Here is a 21,435-nt window from a genome sequence, read left to right as displayed (position 1 = left end):
CTTCCGAATAAAGAAACCACCCGCGATCTCCCCCACGACGCCGCATTCGACGCGTGCCGTTGGGGGAGGGCGCGGTGGTTACGGAGTAAGATACAGCGTGATCCAGGCTGCGCGTGCCCGTGCCCTGTTTTGGGTCTGGCCCAACAGCGCTCGGCACCATGTGTGGCCCAGGCCCGGGGGCTCCTGTCGGTGTATTAGAGTAGGGGTCCCCTAGTATCCCGAACTTGTGCACGGGCAGTCGCAACGCCCCACGGCAAGGCTTGCCGGGTAACCGCCAAGGCCCTCCGTGGTTCCTTTGGAGCCATTCAAGAACAAAGTATTTAAGCCAAGGAGACAAGGCCCCGGCAAGAGGAGCTTGCCGGGAAGGCCAACCAAGGCATCGCAAGGAACTTGCCGCGACACGCCGCGCGTCCCGGCAAGGCCCGGTGAGCGACAAGCTTCCGGGCGCGTCAAGACAGCGACCGCGGCAAGGCGCTTGCCGCGGCAAGCAACCACTCTGTACCCATGCTCCAGCACATCCACCAACGTGTCGCCTTGGGGCCTTTCCGGGCGCGCGTGGCGGGAGGCTGTGCAGCCAGCGGTGCGCGGTGGCAAGCAGCGCTGATAAGATAGCCATCATGGCAAGTGGTGGCGTCCCTGACGGTCCTTTTTGCACTATTTGGGCGACGCAGACGGGCAATTAATGCCTTTGTCCCCTGCCGTCAGGGTTAGGTAGGATACACTGTACAAGTAGTTGTACCAACCGCAATTCCTTTTCCATTTTTGCCCTTGTCTACGTTGCCACCTGTCGGAGACCCCTTGAGCGTATAAAAGGAGGCCCATGCGCAACGTAGAGGGGGGTTCAAAACCAGAAAACACTCAAGCTCAGTCTCGTGTGTACTGTAGCACTCAGCGCACCCGAGCAAGAAGTCAATACAATCAGACAAGCAGCAGTAGGAGTGTTATCTCTCCGGAGAGCTCCGAAGCTGGGTAAACTGCTCGTGTGTTTCGCCTCGATCTGCTCTTCGTGCGATCTCCGCCCCCTGCCGAACCGAAAGGGACCCGGTCCGCCGGTCCCATAGGTGTTCGTGGATCAGCTTCCCCGACACTCTCCTTTAGGCGGAACCGGATGTCGTGGATGTGAACCGGGTGGCGAAGGCTCAACTTGAGGTGGAGCACGCGGATGCTGCTGCCATCGAGGCCCTCCTACAGGCGGAACCGGACGTCCTAGACATGAATCGGGTGGCAGAGGCTCGACTCGACACAGAGCGCGCGGATGCCGTTCTCATCGACGCCCTCTTGCAGGCGGAACCGGATGTCCTGGACTTGAACCGGGTGGCGGAGGCTCGACTTGACGCGGATGACACTGCCATCGAGGCCCTCCTGCAGGCGGAACCGGACGTCCTCGACTTGAACCGGGCTGTGCTCTCGTCCATGCAGAGCGCCCGCACACTCCACTTGAATGAGTAGCTGGAGGGCGAGGACAACCACGGTGCGGAGACACACGTCGGCAGCGACGGCTGGTTGGCGCCGGCAGCCAAAGCCGACGAGGCCGTCTCTTTCCACGAGCAGTCATAGTTTTTCTTTATGTTGTTGTTTTTATGGATCTTTTGTTGTGTAAAAACATATATTTGTTATGCAAGTTGCCTGACTTGGGTCAGTCTACCATTTCAGGCGGTTGGATGAATATCGTACGTCTCCTAACCCTTCTTTCCTTCTTCCTCACCTCTTCTTCTTCCCCAACAGACCACCGCATGGGCCGTACGGATACTCCCCAACATGCGGTTGGATAAACATACTCTATCAACGAAAATTATGTGTCAGCGATAGGATGGCCGAGTTTGGTTTGTTCACATGTGACAACACATGTCAGTGAGGGTGCGTTCCCTTGGTTGGGTTTGCGGCATGCAGGAACGACTGTGTGAGGGTGCGGTGCGACCGCGGCGTGCAGGAGTGACCGTGTGAGGGTGCGGTGCGACTGCGACGTGCAGGAGCGACCGTGTGAGGGTGAGGTGCGACCGCGACAGCTGTGCGCAAGTGTACCTCCTTCTCATTTTGAAAACTTTAGGTGAGCTTGGCAAAAATGTGTGGCGAAGTTTGGCAATGCAAGGCCTAGACCCAAACAGGATAAGTACGTACGTACTAGGACTACTAGTGTTAAAAAAGAAAGGCGGGGTTTTCCTTCACGGGATTTAATCGATATAAATCCTCGTTTCACGTGTCAATTAATGCGTATTTTTTCTCCAAAGACCAAAGAGCTAACCATCTCACTCCTCATCGCTTGATTAATGCAGCGCCATGCAAACCAACCTTCTCACTTTCGCATGCATGCAGGAGATATTAATGTCCTTGGTTGCTAACCCCGTCAATTTTGCCTCGATTAGTGTTACTGGCCCTTTGCAAATTGTAATTTTGATATTACTGGCCTTGTGTACAAAAAAATGGAGGTAGTAACTATATTTGACTTCCTTCCCCATTGCGGTGACGTCGACGATATCTTTTTTTGTGTGGTTTGGCAAAGTGCGTTTGATGGAGAACACCAATGAGGGAGAGCACGGTAAGTCGTTCGCAAGTGCCGCCTGCAAGCCGAGACAACCGCCTTATTTGCATCCAGGAAGTACTACTAGGAGTACTAGTGCTGTGAGATGGTTTCTCGAAGAATACGATGGAGAAGCGGAGTTAGCGAAGAGTGAAATGATAGTTGCTTCGTCCGTGCTTTTGTGATTTGACGCCTCACTGCTTTGTGATTTGTGATAGAAGGGACAGGGGAGTAGACTCTGTGTTCTATACTATACTACATGCGTCCAAGCATGGGAGAAAGAGGAGAGACGTTGCATTTTTCTATTCCTTCAATCAATCAATCAGGGAGCTTCGGTTCCATCTTTTTGGCTTTGGCAACGCCCTCCACAATGGTTCCCACGATGCCAAAAGCTATTTTCACATTTGTCTACACATTGTGGATGCCCTTAACCGTACCTTTTGCTCTTGTGTTCTATCTATACAAATCTCAATTAAATTGATCTACAAAATAATAGAATCAAGATTAGTAAAAAAGGAGGTGATTTTGCCGTGCGGATGGCGGGTGAGGTTTCTTATTTGAGCAATGCTACATCCATGTAATGGTTTACGTAAAGTTAAGAACTGATGTGATGTGGGACTATTTGATTGGATTAAAGGAGAGGATTAGGCCCACCCCACCTGAAAATCAGGGGGCATATATAGATTAGATGGAAAGTATATGTAGCAGCTACGTAGCCCTTTGTAAGTCTAGGATTAGGCTTCTTATTTTTGGAGGACGTTGTCCTGGCGGTTTGCTAACATGCGGTCCCACGTGTCAGTGCTTTACCAAGCTGATCTGCGTCCCACATGAGGCAGAACAACGACAGAAGCAACATGTGGTTAAGTTGAAGAAGATGAGGGAGAAGCGGATTCAGCAAGTGAAATGATGGTTGCTTCATCCCTCCAACTTCTTTTTTTAGCATTATTACTTCGTCCCTCCAACTTAACTGCGGGAAAGGTGCAGCTTTGTGATTTGACACCTCATTGCTCATTACTACACCGGTGCCATGACTTGGGTGCTTCTCCCCGGCTGCTCTGCACTGTATTCTGGTATGGCATGTGGACCCAGTAGCTTGATGTCCCACATGTCGGCGAAAGGGACTAGAAGATTTATGAAAGCGAGCGCTCCACTCTTACGACGGAGGAGTAGACGAATCGACGGCCCAGTGAACTGTCACTTGTACTGTATAGTACTATAGTTTTGTTGTTTCGCACGATCCATCGATACAAACCCGATTAAACAGGAAAGGGCGGGATTTTTCCCGCGCGGTATATGATACTGGCCATACATTTCAAAGGCAATTTTAATGTATGCAAACTGAATAATTATAAGTAATAATATGATATCTAGTAAAACTAAAAACACATATGATTTATTGTGTTAGAGTGTAGTAGTAGTGATGTATTGCATAGTTGTTAGATGTAACATGCGAGAACGTGTAGAGATGTAGTTTTGGAGGGCCTACAGAGAGAAAAGCGTAATACGGTCACCGAACTTCAGAATAAGTTGATTACGGTCACTATATACGTTTTGCGGTGATTATACGGTCACTTGCTCACAGTTCAGCATCGGATTGCACTCTGTTAACCGGCCAAATAGTCTGCATGGCGCCATGTTGACTAGTTAAATTGACCACGTTCCTTGTGGGTCCCACCTATCAGTTCGCATAGAGAAAAGGTCAGATAAACACAAATTTATGCAGGCGCGACAAGGCTCCAACCCGTGCGCGGGAATCACCTAGTTGTGTATGTGTTTGTCAGGGCCTGTTGTGTGCGTATGCACATGTAGGTTGAGCACTTGAGCATGAGAGTGTGTGTTGGTCGTGTGGTGTACTGGTGTGTGCATGCATGTGTGCGAGTGTGCGAGTGAGTGTTGCGTGCGTGCGTGGCTGCGTGTGTACGTGTGAGTGTTGCGTGCGTGCGTGGGTGCATGTGTTTGTGTGAGTGTTGCATGGATGCAGTTCGTGTGCATGCGTGCGTGTGTGTATAATCACCACACCAGCTCCTGTGTGTTAAAACAGACGGCTCAGCATACCAATACAAGGCCACCTTGTCCGCTGTGCCCGCGGTCATGACTTCGAACCACCGTCCAAATATTTTTTTGTCATTTGTTTTCATTCTTACAGGCAAGATGCCCGTGCGTTGCACGTAACATCAAGATGCATTTGTATGAATTGTTTATCTTGTGAGAGATAAGGATGAACGAGTGAAGGCCTTATTTGCAAATGTGGAGAGGTGTGTGGGTACCTTTTTGCAAAATTGCCATAGTTTCTTTCCTATCCGTCAGATATAAATCGGACGACCTATATTGCCGGATGGCATGCACACCATCATCACCAACTCTGTTTTTTATAAGAGTGTATTTTATGTATTTTATAAGAGTGTAGATGTAGAGTAGATACAAGTCTATAGGTGGGCACGATAGTAGTGAGATAATGTGATGCAACACTAGAGGTGCCACGTGGAGCGTTTAACTGGTCAACTAGTCATGTCATGAGCAAATACAGAGTTGTACGGTGAGCCCGTGACTATATAATAACGACTAAACGTAAATGGTGACCATAATGAGTGGATTCTGAAGTTCAATGTAGGTATCGTGCTTTTGCTTCTAATACAATGATTGTCATTGCATATATCGCGAGAGAAAGATGAAACATGCGTGAATTTTCTGGGGGCTTACTTTTAGAGGACCTGGAGATAGTTTTGTGTGCATACGTGAAAGGGGCGTACAAGGGGGGGTATGCAATGGAGAGAGATGCTCTTCGTTTCTCTTTATTATGACTAACTTTGTATATAGTATAAAAATATACAAATTCGCAGTGCGGAATAAATATCATTATGGGCACTATGCAATGCAAATTAGCGTTCATACTCCTCCATATAACTTTGTAATGTTGTATATATGTAGAAACTCTAAAATAATTTTTTGGCCACACTTTATTCAAAAGGAATGTTGTATGCGAAATAAACGTGAAGAGAGGGCTTTTTAGATCAATGGGGTACGTGATGTAACGTGTGTGAATGTGTAGTTGATGCATTTGGCAGGGCCTAGAGAGGTATGTGTGTGTATTACGTATTCGAGAGTGGCATGGATAGAGGGGCCGACGGGGGGCGTCGGAGAGATAGCACGAGAAATGAGAGTGGTCTAGAGAGAGAGAGATGAATATGACATCACGACAAGAGATTCCATTCCCTTGAGTGTGTATATGCAAGGGGGGAGGGAATAGAGGCACCAGGAGAAATTTTCTGTGTGTGTGGTGTTTGTGTTGGTATGTGTGGGTGTGAGAAGATAATGAGACGTGGGGACAGAGGGTGTGTCATCACGTGAGTTCCGGTGGGTCGAGGTGAGGCCCTTCGTGTAGATTCTCCTGGTACTGATGGTGCAATAGAAGGTCAAAGTCCAGCGGGAAATTCTACAAAAACGGCATCCCATGCTACACGAGGTGCAAAAGAAGCCAAACAGAAACAAATAGCTGCCACCAAACAAGCAGAGACAGCCCTAGTTCTTGCAACACCTACCACAGTACTACCAGCTGCACGACTTACTCGTGCGTCAACTGAGCTAGTAGCACGTTCCCAAGCTCCCTTGCCACCTGACACTACTTCCCAAGCACTCTTGACACAAGGCGAGTTGGCAATATCAGATGAACCTTGTGAGCTTCTACAGCAAGAAGGTAGTTGCTGGAGTCAAGTTACAATTGCATGCTTCTTTATATGTAATCTCGTAGTTTGATGTACACTAACACTTCCTATGTTCGTTGTTGGAATAGCACCTAGGCGCAAGAGGAAACAAACATCAGGGATAATGCTCGATAGATTAACTAAATCTAGAGGAGGAAGAATGGAGATCCGTTTTGAGGCAGGTTTAAAAAGGCCACGTGATGCTACAGAGTCAGCCAAGTTAGTATCAGAGGCAGCAGTTGCTGTTAGGTGTCATGTACGTATCCTCCCAACATGGATTCAGTACAAGAATGACAAAGACGAAACCTAGTTCAACACCTTCCTCGACCATTTATCTGTAAGTATGCTTATGTATGGAAACTAGTAATATCGTCTTGATCTGTCCCATACTTTCTAGGTTGCTGATAATGAGACTCCCATAATTTTCAACAGATGAGGTTCAAGTTGGATAGCCAAGATGATGCATCTAGACAAGCTTGCACCCATGTTTTCAAGTCTGCTCGCCAACAGTATTGGTATAACTTGAGGAAAACTCACTTTGAAGGCAAGGCTAACAGTGAACTTTCCAAAACATCTCAAGTGGAAAATATATCGGATGAAGACTGGAGGGGCCTTATTAAACACCAATCTGATCCGAAGTATCACGTACATTATATATATATATATATGTGATCAGATCACATGTTGAAGTCCTATTTACGCATGTGCCACACAAATCTATCTTCTTGTAGGTGAACTGTTCAAAGAATAAGGCCAACCGTACGAAAGTGAAATGCCAACAGATGACAGGATCTTGTAGCTATATTGCACACTGCGAGGCTCTTGTAATTAGATGTTGTTTCACTCTTTTCGCTATACCATATTATCATATCTATATTGACTTGTTCGAAATGCAGAGGAAAGCCCGCAAGGACCAAAAAGTACCTGAACCAAATGCTGTGGAAATCTTCAAGGACTGTCACACCAGCAAGAAGAAGGGCATGACTACACCAGTCAAAGCCGTTGTTGTAAGTCCTTAATCCTCATGCCTTTTAACTACTACTTACTCTGACTTGTGCCTTGAACTTCATGGTTTGCAGCCAATGTCTATTACTCTTTTCAATTTTATACACAATTTTCTTAGTGTATCATTGCACCTTACCAGGTTTAAAAAAGAGGAGTGATGTTCCTTTGATCTTGACCCGTAATCTAGTTCCGTGCTGGACTTGCCCACACAACGTTACAATTGCATGTTTGTCTGTTCTCAGTTGTTTTGTGATATGAATGATGTCATACTATGCTTACCGTATTATAAACTTCGTCTCTTTATCCTTAGCCCTCAATACAATGTGAAGAAATACATAATACATTAGCGATGGTACATGGTCATATGTTTGGAACCTGGTTTTATTATGTACTTTGCAATAAAATACACCTAATATTTTACATGGGTTCACCAGAATAAGTTCTGTATATAGACCAAAGCTATTTTGTTGGTTTTGCTGCCTCCTTAATATCTTCTGTTCTGGTACTACTAATGTAAAACCTCAACTTTTCAGTGAGCTATGGAAAAAATGGTGGAACCGCCACCTTCTGAAGGTGGCGAGGAAACTATAACCGCAATGTCAGCTCTTGCTGGAGTGGGTCAGTACCTGTCCACTAACAGTGCCAAAAGCACGTTCCTGCGTAATACTGGGTTGGTTGTGAAGTCAATATCGTTCAAACTGCCTCATGATCAAGATATGCAAGCTCAAAGCATTGTTGTATCTGCGCTCCAGACACAAGTTCATTCCCTAACAGAGACCCTTTGTGAAACAAGGAGAAACATTGCTCAATGTCGTCAAGATATGCATGGTTTTGAAACCAGACTATCAGACATTTGCTATGTTATTCAGGAGCCTAGGGGAAATGAAGCCGAGTGTTATGGTGCTCCATCGGACAATACAACATGAAAACAGAACAGTCTGGTCAAATGAACTGAGCTTCTGAACTTCTGGCGGTGCATTTATCTGCTAGACTATTAAGTTTTATGCCAACCTTCCTTTTGTTATATAGTTGTAATTTGTTTTGGTGCGATACCAAATTTATTCTTAACGTGTAGGCACCGGCTGAAGAAAACAGCAAGCCATTTTTGTATAGTGTAGTTGTTCCCTATATTTGCACTGGTGGCGATCTTTGATGCCGAGTTGATGTAATCTGTGCAATCGCCTTAATAGCCTAGCTTTAGTTTCGGCCTTATTTATTTCCTAGTCTTCTTTTTTCCCTAGTTTGCTAGTGGCCGCAACTACCATGGGCCATATATGGGCCGTAGGATACATGGGTCTCCTATGGGCCGTTGATAAATGGGCATGTAATCGGTGGGCCTTGGGCCGTTGATAAATGGGCCTATAATCGGTGGGCCTCGGGCCGTCGGATAAATGGGTCTACATGGGTCGTAATCGGGCGTAATTAGTATCGGCCCAGCACGGTAACCGGCAATTAACAGGCCGTAGGACAGAAAAGGCTTAATTCGATCACAGGCATAACGGGTCGTTAATGGGCCAGAATATAGGACGGGCTGGAAACGGTGCAACGGGTTAACAGGCCAGAAACGGGCCGACTCTTGCCATGGGCCAAATTTGGCCCATTAGGGTAATAGGCCAGTAACGGGCCGACTCTTGCCATGGGCCGAATTTGGCCCATTAGGGGAACAGGCCAGTAACGGGCCGACTCTTGCCATGGGCCGAATTTGGCCCATTAGGGGAACAGGCCAGTAACGGGCCGGAAGTAATCGAGGGCCAAAAAGGAGCCCAAGAACGTATGGGTCATCAATAGGCCGAAAGCTAACACGGGCTAGAAATGGCCCATGTAAATCACGGGCCGTTAACGGGTACAAAGAAAATTACTGTTCATTATGGGCTAGAGTCACCGTGGGCCTGTAAAGGGCCGAAAGATACGAATGCCTCATATGGGCCAAAAGACATCGTGGGCCATACATGGGCCGAAAGTGAAATTGGCTGGTGTTATATTCAACAGCCCACATGACGTTGTTGGGCCGATTTCCTTTAGGGCCTAACGGGTCGTGAGTTAACGGGCCGTAAAATGGGCTATTTGTGAAGAGACCGTTAACAGGCTTTTCATGGGCCAGCCCGTTAACTTTTCACCAAGTCAAACGGGCCGGCTTTGTAAGCTAAATGGGCTGGTGGTGGGCCGTGGCACGTGTCGATATATCATAGGCGCCTATCAGACCCACTGACAAGCTGACACGTGTTTCGTCCGGCCAATAAGAATTTTACACGTGGAAATTTCCATGGTCGGGGCTATTAACGGGTTATCGGATCCAAAACCCGAACCGATAGCTTAACGGTGTTCCGTTACGGTGGATGCCACGTGTCGGTCACCCTTGACGAAAGCACTTCTGTGACGCGCGATTTATCGTCATGGAAGTGGACACCTCCGTGATGATAATTTTGGTAATGTCATGGAACACTTCTACGACAGCACAGGTATGACTATCTTGATTCTGTCATAAAATCGTCATGGATGTACATGCATGACAAAAAACGCGACCTAGTGCGACAAACACGTATCATCACAGAAGTGTATTTTTTGTAGTGTCATGAATTACATAAGAAGGCAAGTACAAAGGATACTCGGAATCAAGGATGTATAGGAGAGTCAGGTTTCGATCCTGGGGCCTGTGGGTTATGGGCCCACCATGTGGGTTAAACATAGAAAGAGCGATGACATCTGGCACGGTTATGATAGTAAGGTATGTCTGAGGATAGTCTGTCAGTGATGTTGGAAACAACATTGGTACCAAGGGCAAGGGACGAAGAGAACTATTTTCCTGCTCGTATGAACGAGGCGGACCAATAGGAAAAGTTCTCGTCCATTTGTGGTTACCGGAATGTCAACAACAATAATAACAAGGTCTTACTGACAAATTGTACACCGAGCTGTTTTCATAAGCAGGGAACTATTACTGCTTAGATCTCATAAACCACCAGAAAGGTTAAACAAAACAATGGAACAGAAAAGGTGATCATTAGATTAATCAGAACATTGGAAAGGAAAATGTGTTTACACACCAGGATTGGGAGTGTATCCTTCCCAAGGGGAAGCAGAGCAGGATATACATGATATGACAGCAAATTCAAAAGCATTTAGATAATGGGGCAAGGGAAGAATCATGATATTACGCATACAACGGCGTTTGGATAATAGATCAAGAAACATTCGACAATGTGCTTCCAATGTTCTTGCTGATATATGGAATACCTCAGTCATGCTTCGAGGTAACATTAACATGGTGATACAAGTAGGGGTTGGAGTTGAAGATCACAAGAAATACTCAAGGAACAATTGCAAGAATAGCAAGGAGTCCAAGGTATAACCAAGACATGATCAAACATGTGTTGGAAAGAATACAAGGGAGTTGTCAATGATAACTCAAATCATCGAGGGTCAAGGATGGTAGTTCTCATCACGTATTCGATTGATATGCTGGAAGAGCTCAGAATGTTGACAAGCACGACACAATTGTCGAGAGATTTCAGGAAGATGTAATCGATCGACGATGACATCATGTCAAAGGAATGATGAAGCGAAAAGTTACTGGAACCACGGGTACGATGAAAACTCGAAACCAAGCTTGTTATTCAAGGCGAAATGATAAGACGGGGAAGAGCAACGTAAGCTTAGCTCATCGTTGAAAAATTGTGCTCCGGGAAGGACCAGGTAGCACAGTTAAAATTCAGGACGATAATGATGTAACCAATCAGGCTAGGAATGATGTGACGGAGTAACACTTCAATTAAGAATTTACAAGATGTAGTGCAATGACACAATATCCTCGAGATAACATGAGGCAATACTTGAAGTAGGTCAAATTAGAGGTTGGACAGGTGAAATGACTTGCAGGAGACAAGTATTTTAACTTGACCGGGAAATGGAATTAAGGAGAAACTATGGTCGGAACCACGGTTATGAATGAGCAAACCACCGATACAAGATGAACTTATAACAAGGGGTAATTGTTTTTACGAGCAGCTTCCATGATACGTTCTACATCGGGCCCATGGGCATGAAAACTAAGGTTCAAGGTTGACTCCCACTTCTTCAATGCATAACCTTTCATTCACTCCTCGTTTTCGAAGAATTTATAGTGCGAAAGATTTATCTGGTGAAGCACCCGAAGAGTATGACTCACATCTCTTTCGAGTTCACTTGGATTAGGGAAGGCATAGATTCAACCCGTAGGGGTATCTTAGGAACATATACCACTAAGTTCCAGAGCATATAATATCAGCTCAATAGCAGAGCATGGTTGACAATTTATCAAAGGCATTATGTGTCAGGGGAAGAACTCAAGGATTTGATTATAAGCAGGAATGGTCAGATAATAATCCACCAAAGGATATGGCTGACCACAAAGAATCTGACGTGAGTAACAATGCTCAACTAGAAGAAGAAATGGTGCAAAGGCATTTGATTATAGAAGCAGCTGAATAATTTCGATGTTCAAGTTGAAGGGAACTAGGTGGACAATCAATTACAACATGATTGGCTGAGATCCAACTCATGTCCGAAATTACATATGAGGAGGAAGGTCAAATTTTAGGGTTTGACTGATGATTGCGAGCAACACAACATATTGAATCAATAGGCTCAGGATGACGATGACAAAGGATGAAAATGAATATTGCCGGACATATGGATTTAACCATAATGCAGGCAGACAAGACTTTCGGGAGCACCAGGCTGCAGAGGATCATCGGGAGATCGAATTGCATTCGAAGAATTTTGTGAGACCTATGATCAACTGGGGATGAACGAATCCCCGATAAGTGTGAGGAATTATTCGTAGGGGTATTCAGGCGGAAAAGGAGCTACAATGCAGCATGCACAAAAGATTCTCAAAAAATCACAAAGTATTTCAAGGTATCTTGTAGGAACAAGGGCAATTGTAAAAGAAGGATGGCAAGTGTATGTAGCTATCCATGGGGATTTATCGGTGGTAGGGAATTGCAACGGCGAAGGGCACAAGGGTCTCAGGAAAACATCGAAGAGTATCTTCGGAATCTTCTGGTGCACCAAGAGACCATCTAGAATGAGGAGCTCTGCGGGAGGAAGTAGTTACGAGAACCTAATGTTAGAGTTTGTAAAATCTTTAACCCGAATAGAAGACAGATCAGGGTCCCAGAGTAAAGACGAGGAATAAAAGATCCTAACACCAACCAATGGCGACGTGGGCCCATAAGCCGCACAACCATGTTAATAAAAGTTTTTCAGTGGCTAGACTCAACTTCGGCCAAGGAGTTGAAAGGGGGCTACCTACAGGCAGTCGGCTCTGATACCAACTTGTGACGCCCACGATTCAATCGTACACTAATCATACACGCAAATGTGTACGATCAAGATATCACAACACCACTCTAGACACAAATAAAAATAATACAAGCTTTATATTACAAGCCAGGAGCCTCGAGGGCTCGAATACATCAGCTTGAATACATACGAGTCAGCGGAAGCAACAATATCTGAGTACAAACATAAGTTAAACAAGTTTTCCTTAAGAAGGCTAGCACAAAAGCAACATGATCGAAACGGCAAGGCCTCCTGCCTAGGAGCCTCCTAACTACTCCTGGTCATCGGCGGCCTCCACGTAGTAGTAGGCACCCTCGGGGAAGTAGTAGTCGTCGGTGGTGTCGTCTGGCTCCTGGGCTCCACATTGGTTGCCGCGTCTGAGGAGAATGGAAAGAGGTGGAAAAAGGGGAGGAAAGCAGCCGTGAGTACTCATCCAAAGTACTCGCAAGCAAGGACCTACACTACATATGCAGCGGTATCAATGAAAAGGGTTGTATCTGTGGACTGAACTGCAGAATGCCAGAAGAGAAGGGGGAAAGCCTAGCCTATCGAAGACTAGCAGCTCCAAGCATCATGCAGCCTCAGAAGAGATAAGAGTATCATAAAGTAAAGTAGTAGTAGTGTTATCAACCTCGGCCAGAGATCCTTTCACGACTCCCTGCGAGAAAGCAATCCCAGAGCCATACTATCCATTTCTCATCACAATCCATTTCTCATCACAAATATCCAGTTCTAGTTGTATCGATCGGGATACAACTCCGAGTGTCCGTTACCGTAGGACAGGCTATCGATAGATGTTTTCTTCCCTGCAGGGGAGCACCAACTTACCCACCATGCTCGATTAACTCCGGTCGGACACACTTTCCTGGGTCATGCCCGGCCTCGGCCAAACAATATGCCGCAACCCGACCTAGGCTTAATAGAGAGGTCAGCAAGGCGGACTAAACCTATGCCCCCAGGGGTCATGGGCCATCGCCCCGGGAACTCCTGCATGTTGCGAACGCGGATGGTGAGTAGACTAGCTACCTCCTTAAAAAAGGCAGGTGCTTACCAGTCCAACCCGGCGCGCGCCGCTCAGTCGCTGACGTCTATTAAGCTTCGGCTGATGCATACGACGTAGAACGCCCATACTATGCCCATGTGATGGTTAGTGCTATTAGGCCAGAAGCCCCTCGGATCAAATATCCAAATCATAATGGATTAGGAACGCGCGGTAACAAGTAGAGACTCACGAAAGATGTGACCCCGTTGCCCCATCTCGAGGACATGCGGCAAGGGCTAGGAATGCCCAGCCACGCCTCATAAGTATCTCGCGGGCACCCTCCAGGTCAACCTGACTCCTCAACACATGCAAATATGCTCGCGTGGGTACCCCTCAGGGCCGACCAGTCTTTAGCAACATGGTTTAGTGTAAAGTCATAGTAACCATATTAACCGTGTGTCTAACACCAAGGGGAAAACCCGAGGAGTCACCCTCGACGGATTCGACTCGATGTAATCATAAAGGTGAACGTAAGAGGATCCACCCTCGAGGTACACACTTGAGGGGTTGCACGAGAGAGTCGTATCGGATGTGGTTAAGGCGGAATCACCCTCGATGACCACGACCGTATAACTACACTACCGGGTTAACATCAGAAGTGCTGAGAGGTCTCACCCTCGGCACTCGATGGTAAACCAGTAGTGTCGAGCAACAAAGGGGAAGTGATGTGCGGTGTCGGGGCCTGGTCTTCGATCCCGTTGATCGGGTCTTCGATGATGAAGTAGGGGAAACAAGGACAAGGTGGGGGTCACTGATGAATCATTAACCAACCTATACTAAGCAGTTTAGGATAAGCAGGTAAGGTAACAATAAGCAGGTTACAAAAGCAGGCTATGCATCAGAATAGGAGCAAACAATAACAGTAGCAAAATCTAATGCAAGCATGAGAGAATGGAATGGGCGATATCGGGATGATCAAAGGGGGGGCTTGCCTGGTTGCTCTGGCAAGGAGGGGTTGTCATCGACGTAGTCGATCACAGAGGCAGCATCGGTCTCGGGGTCTACCGGAGAGAAGAGGGGAAGAAACAGTAAATATAAAGCAAATATTGCATCACAAAGCATAACGTGGCAATATGTTGTGCCGGTTGTGACCTAATGTATGGCTACACGATATAGGTGAAGGGGGAATTCAACTGGGAATGTATTCCCGGTTCCGGACCTGTGTCAAACAGATGAACGGAGGGGAATGTTCCATGTTCAGATAGTTAGAAGCATCTAACAGGTATGTGGTTAGCGTATTCAGGTTCGCCTCGTCGTTCTGAGCAACTTTCATGTAGAAAACATTTTCATCTGAGTTACAATTTATTTTATATGATTTATTGAAGTTTAAAAGATATTCTGAAAATTCCTGATTTGTTTTTAATTCGATAATAATAGCAAAAATGCTATGTGTACACACTGGGGTGTACCCAGCAGTGCTGGTAGAGGCTGACAGTGGGTCCCGTTGACTGCTGAGTCAGCAGTCAACGGTTGACTAGTCACCGGGTGAATAGTGTATGCGGGCCCAGATGTAAGTGTCTCGGGTCTTTAACAATGATTTTAATCAGTTTAGTTAGTTAGTGGGAGCCCATCAGTCAGTGATAGATTATGGGGGTTAGTACTAAATACCGTTAGGCACCTAATTACAAGGACAGGCCATCAGAGGCGGGCGTGCTCGCGCGCATGCTTGGCGGACGCCATGGCCATGGCGCGGCCGGCAGCTACGACAAGCGCAACCCGCGATGAGCTACGGCCCGAGGCGAGGCAGGGGGTGGTCCCCGGGTGGGCGCGTGCGGGTAGGGGCCACGGGGGGCGACGACGTTAGGCGGTGACGGGCTCGGTGTGAGAGGCGGGGAACAGGAAGGGGCACTGGGTGTGGTCGGTGCGGGGCGCGGTGAGGCAAGGCACCGGCGCGCGAGTAGTCACGGCACCGGGCGCGGCTAGCGCGGGGTGACTGCAGGTAGGGCTCGGGCGGACGTTCGTGGCGGCGGAGAGAGGCACGCCGAGCGAGGTAGCAAGGAGAGGAGGGGGTGGTCGCTCACATTGTTGGAGACAAGGGGTTGGCGAGGCATGTCGGCACCGATGAGGAGGAGGCGGGGATGCGAACGATGAGGACGACGCAGTTCGGCGATGGTGCAGCCGCGGACGGAGTGGCGAGGCCTAGGATGACGCGTCGAGGTAGCGGGGCGCCGGCTTGGGGTCGGGGAGGCGACGGGCGCCGGCGGGCGTCGGGGCGCCGGCGACGTGGGTGCGGAGTGGCGCGGGATCTGACTCTTCTGCCTCGATCCGGAAGGGGGAAAGGGGAGAGGGGCATGGGGGAGATCGAGGGGAGTGGGGATCGGGTAGTTAGGGTTTGGGTCGGGGTTGGCCTTGTAGGCCAGAGAGAGGTGGTGGCTGGGCCGGCCGGTTGGCCAGCTGGGCTGGTTGGCCCAGTGGGGGGGCTTTCTTTTCCTTTTTTTCCATTTCTTTTGCCTCTGTTTTGCACTTAATTGCAGCACCAAATGACTTTTGTAAAATGTCCCACTAGTAACAGTAAATACTTTGCAGTATTTAGTACTGCCATATAAAGGGTTGGTGAGCACTTGAACTCATTTGGATTTTGCATAAATGCAAATGGATTAAATTGTTGTTTAGGGGCACTATTTTAAATAGGTTAGGGGCATTTTAGTATTTCAAAAAATATTGGTTTAACCATCAAAATTTCTTAGAGAATATTTGCAACATCTCGAACATTTTTGTTGGACTGTTTAAAGAAATAGACATTTGACTTTCAATTTAAATTTGAATTTCAGTTTTGACTTTGAGCACGTCGCACTTAAGCTTGAGAAACAAGACGACTTGGCTAGATTAGAGGGGAGATTACTGTAGCATGATTCTCGGGGCATTACAAATCTCCTCCACTACAACAAATCTCGTCCCGAGATTTAAGAGGTCGAGTAAGGGGGGAAGTTCTGGTTACGAAATTATAATGGATCTTCTCGGTCTTGGTTGCCCTTCTTGAAGAAGTTGATCCTTTCGTCGATGCCTTCATTTTGCTGCATCAGGGCATTGATCAAGTCATCGCCCTTCCTTCCGGATTCTCACCGTACTTACGAATGGACGAGAGGGGAAACTCTATAAGGACGAGTTTTAACAAGATTGAGCATCGGACAATTAACTCAGGGGAAGAAGCATAAAGTGTCTCTCGGGTTGATCACATGAAAGACCTCAAAAGCATTATAGGGGGGTACGAAAGTTTCAAACAGGTAAGCAGCCGTTCTATGCCTGAAGTAGAGTGTGAATGGGTTTCAGAGCAACAGAATAAGTATTGCATCTGGTAAGAGAATAGATCATCTCTAGGATGGTGTCTCATGAATTACATACGAAGGCAAGTGCAAAGGATACTTCGGAATCAAGGATGTATAGGAGAGTCAGGTTTCGATCCTGGGGCCTGTGGGTTATGGGCCCACCATGTGGGTTAAACGTAGAAAGAGTGGTGACATCTGGCACGGTTATGATAGCAAGGTATATCTGAGGATAGTTTGTCATTTATGTTGGCAACAACGTTGGTACGAAGGGAAAGGGATGAAGAGAACTATTTTCCTGCTCGTATGAACGAGGCGGACCAATAGGCAAAGTTCTCCTCCATTTGTGGTTACTGGAATGTCAACAGCAATAATAACAAGGTCTTAGTGACAAATTGTACACCGAGCTGTTTTCATAAGCAGGGAACTATTACTGCTTAGATCTCATAACCACTAGAAAGGTTAAACAAAACAATGGAAAAGAAAAGGTGATCATTAGATTAATCAGAACATTGGAAAGGAAATGTGTTTACACACTAGGATTGGGAGTATATCCTTCCCAAGGGGAAGCGGAGCAGGATATAGATGATATGACAGCAAATTAAAAAGCATTTAGATAACGGGGCGAGGGAAGAATCATGATATTACCCATACAATGGTGTTTGGATAACATATCAAGAAACATTCGACAATGCGCTTCCAATGTTCTTGCTTATACTGAATACCTCAGCCATGCTTCGAGGTAACATTAACATGGTGATACAAGTAGGAGTTGGAGTTGATCATCACAAGAAATACTCAAGGAACAATGGCAGGAATAGCAAGGAGTCCAAGGTATAACCAAGACATGATCAAACATGTGTTGGAAAGAAGATAAGGGAGTTGTCGATGATAACTCAAATCATCGAGGGTCAAGGATGGTAGTTCTCATCACGAATTAGATTGATACGCTGGAAGAGCTCAGAATGTTGACGAGCATGACACAATTGTCGAGAGATTTTAGGAAGATGTAATCGATCGGCGATGACATCAAGTCGAAGGAATGATGAAGCGAAGAGTTATTGGAACCACGGGTATGACGCAAACTCGAAACCAATCTTGTTATTCAAGGCGAAAGGATAAGACGGGGAAGAGCGACGTAAGCTTAGATCATCATTGAAAAATTGTGCTCCGGGAAGGACCAGGTAGCATAGTTAAAATTTAGGATGATAATGATGTAGCCAATCAGGCTAGGAACGATGTGACGGAGTAACACTTCAATTAAGAATTTACAAGAGGTAGTGCAATGACACAATATCCTCGAGATAACATGAGGCAATACTTGAAGGTAGGTCAAATTAGAGGTTGGACAGGTGAAATGACTTGCAGGAGACAAGTATTTTAATTTGTCCGGGAAATGGAATTAAGGGGAAACTATGGTCGGAACCACGGTTATGAATGAGCAAACCACCGATACAAGATGAACTTATAACAAGGGGTAATTGTTTTTATGAGCAGCTTCCATGATACGTTCTACATCGGGCCCATGGGCATGAACACTAAGGTTCAAGGTTGACTCCCACTTCTTCAATGCATAACCTTTCATTCCTTCCTCATTTTTGAAGAATTTATAGTGCGAAAGATTTATCTGGTGAAGCACTAGAAGAGTATGACTCACATCTCTTTCGAGTTCACTCGAATTAGGGAAGGCATAGATTCAACCCGTAGGGGTATCTTAGGAACATATACCACTAAGTTCCAGAGCATATAACATCAGCTCAATAGCAGAGCATGGTTGACAATAAGCAGATGATAAAATTTATCAAAGGCATTATGTATCAGGGGTAGAACTCAAGGATTTGAGAATAGGCAGGAACGGTCAGATAATAATCCACCAAAGGATATGGCTGGCCACAAATAATCTGATGTGAGTAACAATGCTCAACCATAAGAAGAAATAGTGCAAAGGCATCAGATTATAGAAGCAGCTAAATAATTTCGACGTTCAAGTTGAAGGGAACTAGGTGGACAATCAATTACAACATGATTGGCTGAGATCCAACTCATGTCCAAAATAACATATGAGCAGGAAGGTCAAATTTCAGGGTTTGACTGGTGATTGTGAGCTATGCAACATATTGGATCAATAGGCTCGGGATCACAATGACAAAGGATGTCAATGAATATTGACGGACATATGGATTTAACCATAATGCAGGCAGACAAGACTTTTGGGAGAACTAGGCTGCAGAGGATCATCGGAAGATTGAATTGCATTCAAAGAATTTTGTGAGACCTATGATCAACTGGGGATGAACGAATCCCCGATAAGTATGAGGAATTATTCGTAGGGGTATTCAGACGGAAAAGGAGCTGCAAGGCAGCAGGTGCAAAAGATTCTCAGAAAAATCGCAAACTATTTCAAGGTATCTTGTAGGAACAAGAGCAATTGGAAAAGAAGGTATGGACGGCAGGTGTATGTAGCTATCCATGGGGATTTATCAGTGGTATGGAATTGCAACGGCGAAGGGCACAAGGGTCTCAGGAAAACATCGAAGAGTATCTTCGGAATCTTCTGGTGCACCAAGTGACCATTCAGAATGAGGGGCTCTCCGGGAGGAAGTAGTTACGAGAACCTAAGGTTAGAGTTAGTAAAATCTTTAACCCGAATAGAAGAGAGATCAGCGTCCCAGAGTTAAGACGAGGAATAAAAGATCCTAAACCACCCAATGGGGACATGGACCCATAAGCCGCAAAGCCATGTTAGTAAAAGTTTTTCAATGGCTAGACTCAACTTCGGCCAAGGAGTTGAAAGGGGGCTACCTACAGGCAGTCGGCTCTGATACCAACTTGTGATGCCCCCGATTCAATCATACATGCAAATGTGTACATCAAGATCAGGGACTCACGGGAAGATAACACAACACAACTCTAGACACAAATAAAAATAATACAAGATTTATATTACAAGCCAGGGGCCTCAAGGGCTCGAATACATCAGCTTGAATACAAACGAGTCAGCGGAAGCAACAATATCTGAGTACAGACATAAGTTAAACAAGTTTGCCTTAAGAAGGCTAGCACAAAAGCAACATGATCGAAAAGGCAAGGCCTCCTACCTGGAAGCCTCCTAACTACTCCTGGTCGTCGGCGGCCTCCACGTAGTAGTAGGTACCATCGGGTAAGAAGTAGTCGTCGGTGGTGTCGTCTGGCTCCTGGGCTCCACCATCTGGTTGTTGCATCCGAGGAGAATGGACAGAGGTGTAAAAAGGGGAGGAAAGCAACCGTGAGTACTCATCCGAAGTACTCGCAATCAAGGATCTACACTACATATGCATCGATATCAATGAAAAGGGTTGTATCTGTGGACTGAACTGCAGAATGCCAGAAGAGAAGGGGGAAAGCCTAGCCTATTGAAGACTAGCATCTTCAAGCAGCTCCAAGCATCATGCAGCATCAGAAGAGATAAGAGTAGCATAAAGTAAAGTAGTAGTAGTGTTATCAACCTCGGCCAGAGATCCTTTCACGACTCCCTGCGAGAAAGCAATCCCAGAGCCATACTATCCATTTCTCATCACAATCCATTTCTCATCACAAATATCCAGTTCTAGTTGTATCGATCAGGATACAACTCCGAGCGTCCGTTACCGTAGGACAGGCTATCAATAGATGTTTTCTCCCTTGAAGGGGTGCACCAACTTACCCACCACGCTCGATTAACTCCAGCCAGACACACTTTCCTGGGTCATGCCCGGCCTCGGCAAACAATATGCCGCAACCTGACCTAGGCTTAATAGAGAGGTCAGCACGTCGGACTAAACCTCTGCCCCCAGGGGTCATGGGCCATCGCCCCGGGAACTCCTGCACGTTGCAAACGCGGTCGACGAGCAGACCTAGCTACCACCTTAAAAAAGGCAGGCGCTTACCAGTCCAACCCGACGCGTGCCGCTCAGTTGCTGACGTCTATTAAGATTTGGCTGATGCATACGACGCATAACGCCCATACTATGCCCATGTGATGGTTAGTGCTATCAGGCCAGAAGCCCCTCGGATCAAATATCCAAATCATAGTGGATTAGGAACGCGCGGTAACAAGCAGAGACTCATGAAAGATGTGACCCTGTTACCCCGTCTCGAGAACTTGCGACAAGGGCTAGGAATGCCCGGCCACGCCTCGTAAGTATCTCGCGGCACCCTCCAGGTCAACCCAACTCCTCATCACTCGCAAATATGCTCGCGCTGGTACCCCTCAGGGACGACCAGTCTTTAGTAGAATGGTTCAGTGTAAAGTCATAGTAACCATAGTATCTATGTGTCTAACACCTAGGGTAAAACCTGAGGAGTCACCCTCGACGAATTCCACTTGATGTAATCATCAAGGTGAACGTAAGAGGATCCACCCTCGAGGTTCACACTTGAGGGGTTGCACGAGAGAGTCGTATCGGAAGTGGTTAACGTGGAATCACCCTCGATGAGCACGACCGAATAACTACACTACCGGGTTAACATCAAAAGTGCTGATAAGGTCTCACCCTCGCACTCGATAGTAAACCAGTAGTGTCGAGCAACTAAGGGGAAGTGATGTGCGGTGCCGGGGCCTGGTGT

The sequence above is a fragment of the Triticum aestivum genome, chromosome 4B (genome assembly GCF_018294505.1).
Source record: "Triticum aestivum cultivar Chinese Spring chromosome 4B, IWGSC CS RefSeq v2.1, whole genome shotgun sequence".
NCBI classification, from domain to species: domain Eukaryota; kingdom Viridiplantae; phylum Streptophyta; class Magnoliopsida; order Poales; family Poaceae; genus Triticum; species Triticum aestivum.
This window is presented reverse-complemented; position numbering follows the sequence as displayed.